Raw genomic sequence first — 8,619 nt, 5'->3', positions numbered from 1 at the left:
ACACCGATCCAAATGCAGTAACTGGGTGTGAAAGGAAAATATTCACTCGTCGAGATTTCCTGCAGATGGTTCCGTGTGAGTGATATATTCCACGGTAGGAAAATTATTCACGGCTAAAAAAATGTCACAGGGATTTATTGTGACGTTTAACAGTTGACACAAACACAGAGATTTAGTCCCACTGGTTCAACAGTCAACAAACAGTTCAACGGGCGTAAATACAGTCGTTCAGCAAGAAGTCAGCAGGTCGCGCCGGAAAATTGTGTATTCGTAACATTAAAACAAACGTCATGATACAATGTGAACGACAGTTACAAAGTGTGGTTCAAGTTCAGGAAGAATGGTAAGTGTGACAACGGATTACAGACACTACAAGATTCAATGTTCACCACATTGCATCTTGAATTCTCGTTGCTGAGACAGCACACATGAATGCCAAGCGAGTCCAGTGTGAGTGCAAGAGCAGCTTGTTGTCCTGCTTGCTTCAGAGTGCGAACATTGAAAGCGGCCAGATAGAGTGGGTGTCGAGGCTTGAGGACTGCTCTGGAGATTCCTGAAGATGTCGGCGCCATGTGACGAGCAGACGCTGCACGCAAAACCGATTCATGACGAACGGAGTCATCAGTCCTAAGTGCTGGGCCTACAAGGAGAGAGTTATTAATGGGGTGGGGAGAGGGGGAAGAAAAAGTATGTGAAGGAGAAAGAAGGGAGGCGTCAGCAGTAGCCTGTTTTCGCTTACCCGCCCTGCTGTATGCAGCAAGTAAGGCGACCCGGCTGATGGGAAAGAGGAATTAGTGCTTACCCGGCCGATAACACCACTCCATTGTGGCTGGACTTCCAGATGCTTATTCAGAAAGCACTATGATTATCAGTGACATCAGTTAGCAGACTTTTAAATTAAGTCGTCAAATACATGTTTGTTTTCAGGCATCCTACATTAGTCGATAAGAATAAGAAATGGAGATTCAGATCCTCAGAATTTATCGGATTTCTTGAGCAGAACACTGAAAAATGGACACATTTTTTTCCTCCTCGTGGACTAACTTTTCGTCCTTAAAATGGGACATAACCTGAAATGGGCATCGATGTGTAGTCAACTACACGGAGAGATTATCCGTGTTTAGAGTAATTTATAGGACGACTTCTGGGTTTACACACTCTCTCCTTCCGCAGACAACATTCCTTATCTGAAAATTGGCAGTCACACTCGTATTATCATGCCAGTTACACCATACAATTTGTCAGTGAGTATTTCAACAAATTACTTTTCAGTGTACTCAAGGCAAGGGATTGGAGATGATGATCTTTGGCAATTCTAAGTACACGTGTACATCCGAAGGTGGTTCGATCAAACTAAACGTGGCCACGGATTCTTGGTCACCTATTGGGATCGGTGCGTTACCCAATTTGTGAGACAATATGCAGTGTGAGTTTGTCAAGTGAACATATTTGCTGATTACCTTTCAGAACAGATCAAAGCAGTCCACCCATTACTCATTGTTGAAGCCAACGCGTTTATCGATTCCCGCCAGTGAGACTCAGGATACAAGCAATAATACAGTGTAAGGAGTTAACGTTGTTTTCACACAGCGAACAGACTAAAAGTACAGCTAACCGGCGGTGCTGTTGATTTGCCTGCGGAGCACATCATGAAATCTGAAAAAACTGTAGTCGGTCCTGCAGGATCCAGTCAGTCATTCAGCTTATGTTTTCAGATCAAAAACCACGCACCTAAAAGAAGTGGTTCCACTTGTTACAGCTTTATTCACCAAGAATGAGAAGAATAAGGAAATAAGCCATGCGTTGGGGGCGATGTCTCGATTCATGCACCGACGACAAATTGACTTGTTTTTCCGGTGTTGCAAGGATCGAGAGCCATGAAGTGAAGGTCATAACTTTGATTCAAGAGCGCCATTGCCTGCGCAACACGCATTCAAAAGATAAGAAAACACTTCCTTTGGAGATTTATGTCTCCAGAAGTTATTTTGAAATTTTTACTTTTTCTTGTTATAGGTCTCATGCATTAGTTATTGTCACTCTAAAAAAACGGGTATACAATATAAAAGTAACACAATTTACGCTTTTACAACTTACATACGGTTAGACTGTTATCCACGTGGCTCACTTGAAGGCCACAGGCGTTTGTAAATTTGTTTGGATTCTTTTTCAGTCAAAATACTGTTAATATCTGCGGCTATCCATGTCCACTAGTTTTCAAGGATTTTTAGCACTGCAAACAGACCCCAAGCTATTACTTTGTGTTTCTTGTATATCTGGTTAAACGAAAATTGTCATTTTGTGCATTTTCCACTAGCAAGCTAAAGAGTAACATGTTTGTTTTGTTCGGAGTCTTATTCAACCTCACTTATATGTGACAAGCAAAGAACATAATGAACATTACAACAGCTTTCATGAACCTTATCATGAATTAACATGTTCACACAGAAATACGTTTGGTCTGCATAATAAGAACAGATCATTAATCCACTATTCACTAGTTCATTAGTAACTTATTGAAAGGAAATTCGTTCATTCTTTACCGGACGAAAATTTCCAAGAACATAAGAACCGAAATTAGTCCCTGCATCACAAAGTTTGATGTTTATTGGTTGGTCGGTGCATTTAAACAGTAATGGGTTCCTTCCTTGAAAGAAAGCACGGGTTTTCAGATTTTCCCGTCTCTTTGTACTTGTACTTTTACCTCCCACTGAACTCAATGAAACGTGAATAAAATGGAACAACTACGTATTTTAATAGATCTATTGAAGCTCTGCTTGGACCCCTTAAAGCTCTTCCTAACGAATACACTGGCTCGATTGCTGGTAAGCATGGCATGCTAATAAGATGGCAGAATATATCATCCATTACTTATAGTCTCTGGTAAAACTCGCCACAGACTTCTTAAGACTGATATTGTGTATTAGATAAGAGTACGACGTCATATACAAGTTAAGCGTCCTCACGCAAACGGCTATCACAAATTTTCATATTTTTGAGCAACTTAGAAAATATTTATTACTGAGAGACACCTGTCCTTTATTTTGCAATCTACGATCTTTTGGATATTGGTTAACCGGTAACGGTTGTAATTGTATGTGCCTCGCAATAAGGTAGCATTATTCATTACAGGTATGAGGCAACAAACGGAATGCCTCCACAAGATAACAGGCGCAAAAGCTCTGTGGAAAGCTGTAGTACATCTTCACATTTTGGCTTTCTGTACGCAGTGTACTCCGTTCGTGGGGCAAAATGAATAATTATTGATAACCTGACGACCGAAGCTGAAGCTAAAATCAGATTTTGTATTTTTGGATCGGGACATTAGCTCCACAATTGGAATCGCCTGTTGGAGAATTTAAATCTGTTACCAGGCTAGTTTTAATTAGAAATAATTTAGAAATAACGGTATGCGCATAAAACACATAAAACACTTTCTGATGTGGACGATTCATACAAGCGTGTAATAGGTCGCATGGTTTCCCACAAAAAACTTAATTTGGAAGATAAATTTTTAATAAATTTGAAAAGCTCAGTTTCATCTGCACTTATTGTGGGGCAAAATCATCCTGAACTTGCTGAAACTCACTTATTTCCAGCCACTCAGACTACTGCTTTTTATGGGGTTGGGTATCGAGAATACTGGTTTAGCTTCAGTTATTGGTATTTCGACTGAAAATTCCATTCACAATTTTTGGTAACTATTGGATGGAAATCAGTTCACGTTGTGGACATACCCCATGTGCAAAATTAGCGACGAGTCATACGTCGTACGATATCTAATACCATGCCAGATTTGGTCGCGCATTCAAACCACTAATTTATCGGATTTGCGACCCGTAAGAACAAAACAACAGCCTCTAATTCATCAACTGTGACAGACTTCAGATCACTTAAAACGCAGCGTGAATAGTTCCCATGTTGAAAAAGGTAGATTCATAGTCCAAATGCTGGTGCTCAGGAATACTTTTATTGTAAACGAACTTTTACTGAAGTTACGTAACATATATTAGCATCAGCAAAAATTAATTTTGTCTGCGTTCATAGCAATTGTGTTACTTAAAATAGGCATCGCTGTACGAAAAGATCAAAAACCGGATTCGAACGTAACATCGATGTGTCGTACGCTAACATAAACCCAAACAGTTTCACGCCTATCCTTGAGTTGAATAGAAAACGGATATTTTATATGTATCATGATCGGAAAAGACACTTGAGTTTGATGTATTTGTGAATTTGGCGGACCATCATCGAAGTTCTTCTCTTCTTTGCATGACAGGATTGAATAGCGTATTCACCAGTTGGAGTTTACCGAATGCATCAGTAAACCTTGAGCATGAATATCAGTTAGTGCCTACCTGTTTAAGTCAGTAGGGATCCCATGTGGTAGCAATTTTCTCAATAAATTGTATTTCGGTCGCACTAAGCACTCATCGTTTCTGCTTCGCCATGATAGAATCAGACTAACCAAGCCCTATCTGATAGATATCTGCTTAAAAGTTATTCTGAGGTAACTTAGTGCGTATATCAATAATCAGTTTTAAAAAATCAGTTTAGATAACCAAATATTTACATGCCAGTGTCAGTAGTGGTGTTTTGTGACGGTGTCTCATCACACTCGCACAGTGCGAAACAGACTTTTTTGCACTTGAAGGGATTAGTTGGGGCAATTTCCTAGTATTAATGAGTTAAACCTTGGTTGTAAAACGCCAGCTAAATGTACCGAGAATTCAGTCTGGCTTCTCCAGAAAACTACCTTGATGACCTTGAGGCTCGTCCATTAAACTTGGGCATTAAAAAGAATTATAAAGTATTAAGAAGCGATGGTTGAACAGTAGCAATGTTTTTAGAATCACTTCCATAAATTATTTTCTATTATTTTTTTCACATTCACATTGAATCCAACCGTGTTTTCATGTTCACAGAGAGACCACTGTCAAATTGTCAATACGCTTCAGCAGTTTGCCGAAGAAAGCTAACCAGCAGACACTAAAAACCAGTCTCCGAAATAGCTGGTGACCATCGACTGCTCACCAAGCACGGTATGAATCTCCTTTACCTCTTTTGTTCTTGAATGATCTCACAGAGAATTCATCATAAATCAGGACTTACTAGGAAACAACAAGCGTCAAGCTACTTGACAGTTGGTTAGCTGAACATTAGTGTTATCTTTTTGGACCATCATTCTGGCATCAATGAAACAAAACGATCTTATTCTAAAGATCTGTGCCGGCGAAAGTTGTTAATACCTGTGTCACCTTCCATAATTTACGATGTTGGGAAACTGAGAGTGAAGCATTCTATCAATTTAACACTATTCGTGCTGCATGACAAAACGACAAGCAGTTATCTCATTTTTAGCCCTTGAAACAGCGCAGCATCTGAGCAACACAGTGCTTAATTTTTGGTTCGATTGTTGCTTGACGAACCAAGCGTCGCCATGGAATATATCAGTTCCTCATTTTGGCTTATCGTGGTCTGCGGCCTGCTTCACCTCTCAAATTCCAGTAAGACATGTCCTGCAGGCCTGATAGCTCATCTTCTTTTGCTGTTGCTTGAACGCAACACGCACTAACCTTATAAATAGGTCCTAGTCAATTGCTTGTTTGCTATTTTATGTCCCAATTCACTGCTTGGAAGACAGCCCTGGTTTTTTGGATGTCACTCATTTCGAAAAGCATGTGCACTTATGAGAGTCACTTATTTGCCCGGTTTTCTGAGTTCGAGATAACTTTAACTGACTCACTCACAATTTTGGTACACCAAAAGTTACTGACCTCTCTATTTTTTCAGGCCTTCTGAGCACGGTTTCGTGCAATAAGCCCAGGCACATATATTCTAATAAACTTAATTGCCGTTTACACCTGGTTGAGCAGCGTTTGTGGTACAGAGTTCATACCAACTGTGTTTACATCTCATGTATGGGTTGAAATCTGTCCGACTAGTGCACTTGCCGTGCATATTCTCATACACAAATAGAAAACGGAGAATGCTGGTCTCGTATCGTTTTAATTATCAGTTCGCTAGAGGAAGATGCGCGGAAATGAGACGTGTATGATGATATTTGTATGATGCACCTGAGTCCTAAATAACTCCCTAGTTTCGACATTATCTAACGCTTTGTGGAGCGGAATGGGCGTCATGGCCTGCATTTAAATTGCCATTGAGGGTTCTGTTTAACCTCGTCAATAGACTGCCGTCGCCTTCATCCTTTGATAAGCTTCATCTACATCCACTTAATTTCTGCACCTTCTTCAGTTTGATTGATACATAACTGATTTGTTAAACCATCGTTTGTCCAATTGTATTCCTAACTAGCCACACCTCCGATATGTTTGTGGCTCAATGGCATAATATGACGATATGGTACATGGCAACGGCACAATAACCCGTTGATAGAGGGTTCGGATTTCGCTAGATATTTGTGATATGAACGCTGATGGAACTAGCGTACACTGCATCTAGACAATTTAGCACACAGTGACTCCATATTTTGGAGAAATTCTTGACCATGTACTCATCAGGAGACCATATTTACACGAGTGAATCAGTAAGTGGAGTAATAATTCTGTCGAACAATGATTTTTTAATTATGAAAGACTCCTTGACGCCTATGGAACATTTTGTAGAGTTTCTCATAACAATACGGTATTCCTTCTCAGAATTATAAGTTCACTCAACTTAATAGAATCATTTGTCATTGGACTACTCACATAACTCAAGCCCACACTGTCATCCCACTAACATTTTGGCACCAAAGGGAATACATTATTCTTAGTGAATTTAAAAATCACATGTCGACACACCTCAAGAGCCTGATGAAACTTTCCGCTTCTCAACAAAAACTTACTACGACTCAATGTGTAGTTAAGGGGTTTCAGTTGATGTTTTGCCTGCTAGATAAACCTCGACATGTTGCATGCTCACAGGAAAAGTTTCATTTTGCTTTCCAAACCTATTTTCCCCCACAGGCCACTTCGGAAATTTAATCTAGAATTGTTTTTAAAGTAACACTGTCTTAACATGCAAATATCATCAATGCTGAGTCTGTCATACGCAGGTTCGCTGTAGCCTGGATCAGTTACTGACTAAGCGGTGACCAGTATTCTCCCTTCACTTAAAGTTAGCTCCAACGGTCTCTTTTACCCGCCTCAAGAATTCTAAATACTGATATCATTTTGTGCCAATATGATTTCGATCCTCTATCAGAGCTTTGGAAAAAAAACAGACGCCTGTTGTACTATTTTATGCACGAGACTTGCATCGCTTTTTAATCCTGGTGCGTTTGTTGTTCGGTATAGCTGGTGGTGCAGTTCGGAGTAAAATACACATTACTGAGTGAAAGATATTGTCGCTATTCCGAAAGCTATCGGGCACGGATTTATGATTTGGAATGAAATTGTTCGTAAGCACGGTTTTGTTCAGATGCGCAACTTTTGACTGCAGCTCTTGCACGCGTGGGATCAGCACAAACATTAAAATGACCCGCGTCTATCAGAGTGACTAGACATCGGCTGAAACAGGCGCATTGATTGCTATCAAGAATAGGATGCTCTCTGTCTGTTGAGATATATGAAGTTGACGATTGAGATTCGGAAGCATGTTAGAGTTAACTTTGGGATCGAGGTGACTGTAGTGATTTACATGAACCGTGTGACCATGCATACGACAACCGCTGAGCCTATAGGGTCTATGAAGTTATGGCCATGAAGACAGCTTAAGTTGTGCGGCCACAAAGCTGTTCCATGTGAGTGGGTTGCCCCCAGAGTAGTTGAACTTAGGTCACCATTCACCTACTACAATTATAGCGTAAAACATAGCCAATTAGGTATAGATACATAAGGATTGTCTGTGATTCCTCAAGAAGAGGTTCATCCTAAATCTCCAGCGCTATTTGTTAACAAAAACGGACATCATCCCCCAGCCACAATCAAGCAGAGGTGGAGTGAGTATTTGACACATAAAATACAGAAGTATACTGAAGTGTGCGAGTCGGGGTAGGAAGAGGAAAGCCTGTGAAGACGACTAGCATGATTGTGCCAATGTGACATATTCACTACCACGGTGAAGGCTAAGGGTTCGCACTTGTCAATCGTGGACCTTTCACACCCGAAAGTTCGACCAAGATCAGATAAGCGGAAGTTCCTCTGAAACAAACTGCAGGCCGACTACGTTATAACCAGCCAGATGGGGTTTGTGCTCACAAGTTTTTCATCACAACCGGACACCAAACAAGTACGTAAAGTTTAGTTGTTGTCTGGGACCTTAGAATAACCACACACGACAATGCGTGAGCAATTGAAAAGTGCAGGAATTTGGAGTGACTTCTAGATATTGGCATCATCCTCTGAGAGTGAATTGGAAACAGCACTCTTATATACGTTTCGTCAGACGACTTAAGGAACCACCTGCTGCAAATCTCGTAATCTAGACTGGGATGGGAGTTATAGATCATGAAAGTAAAACAGATTCACACCGCGATAACATTACCGCTTGGAGTAACAACGACATCGACAAGTGTTTTTCTATCTCCCTAACAATCCAGCTTTACATCAGGAGTACCAAGTTTCGTCGGGCGGAAGATTATCAAGGGCAGGCAAGCGTTCGAGGGTATTTTTGTTC

Source organism: Opisthorchis viverrini (assembly GCF_000715545.1).
Source record: "Opisthorchis viverrini unplaced genomic scaffold opera_v5_27, whole genome shotgun sequence".
Taxonomy (NCBI): Eukaryota; Metazoa; Platyhelminthes; class Trematoda; order Opisthorchiida; family Opisthorchiidae; genus Opisthorchis; species Opisthorchis viverrini.
The sequence above is the reverse complement of the archived record's forward strand: the minus strand, read 5'-3'. Positions refer to the sequence as shown.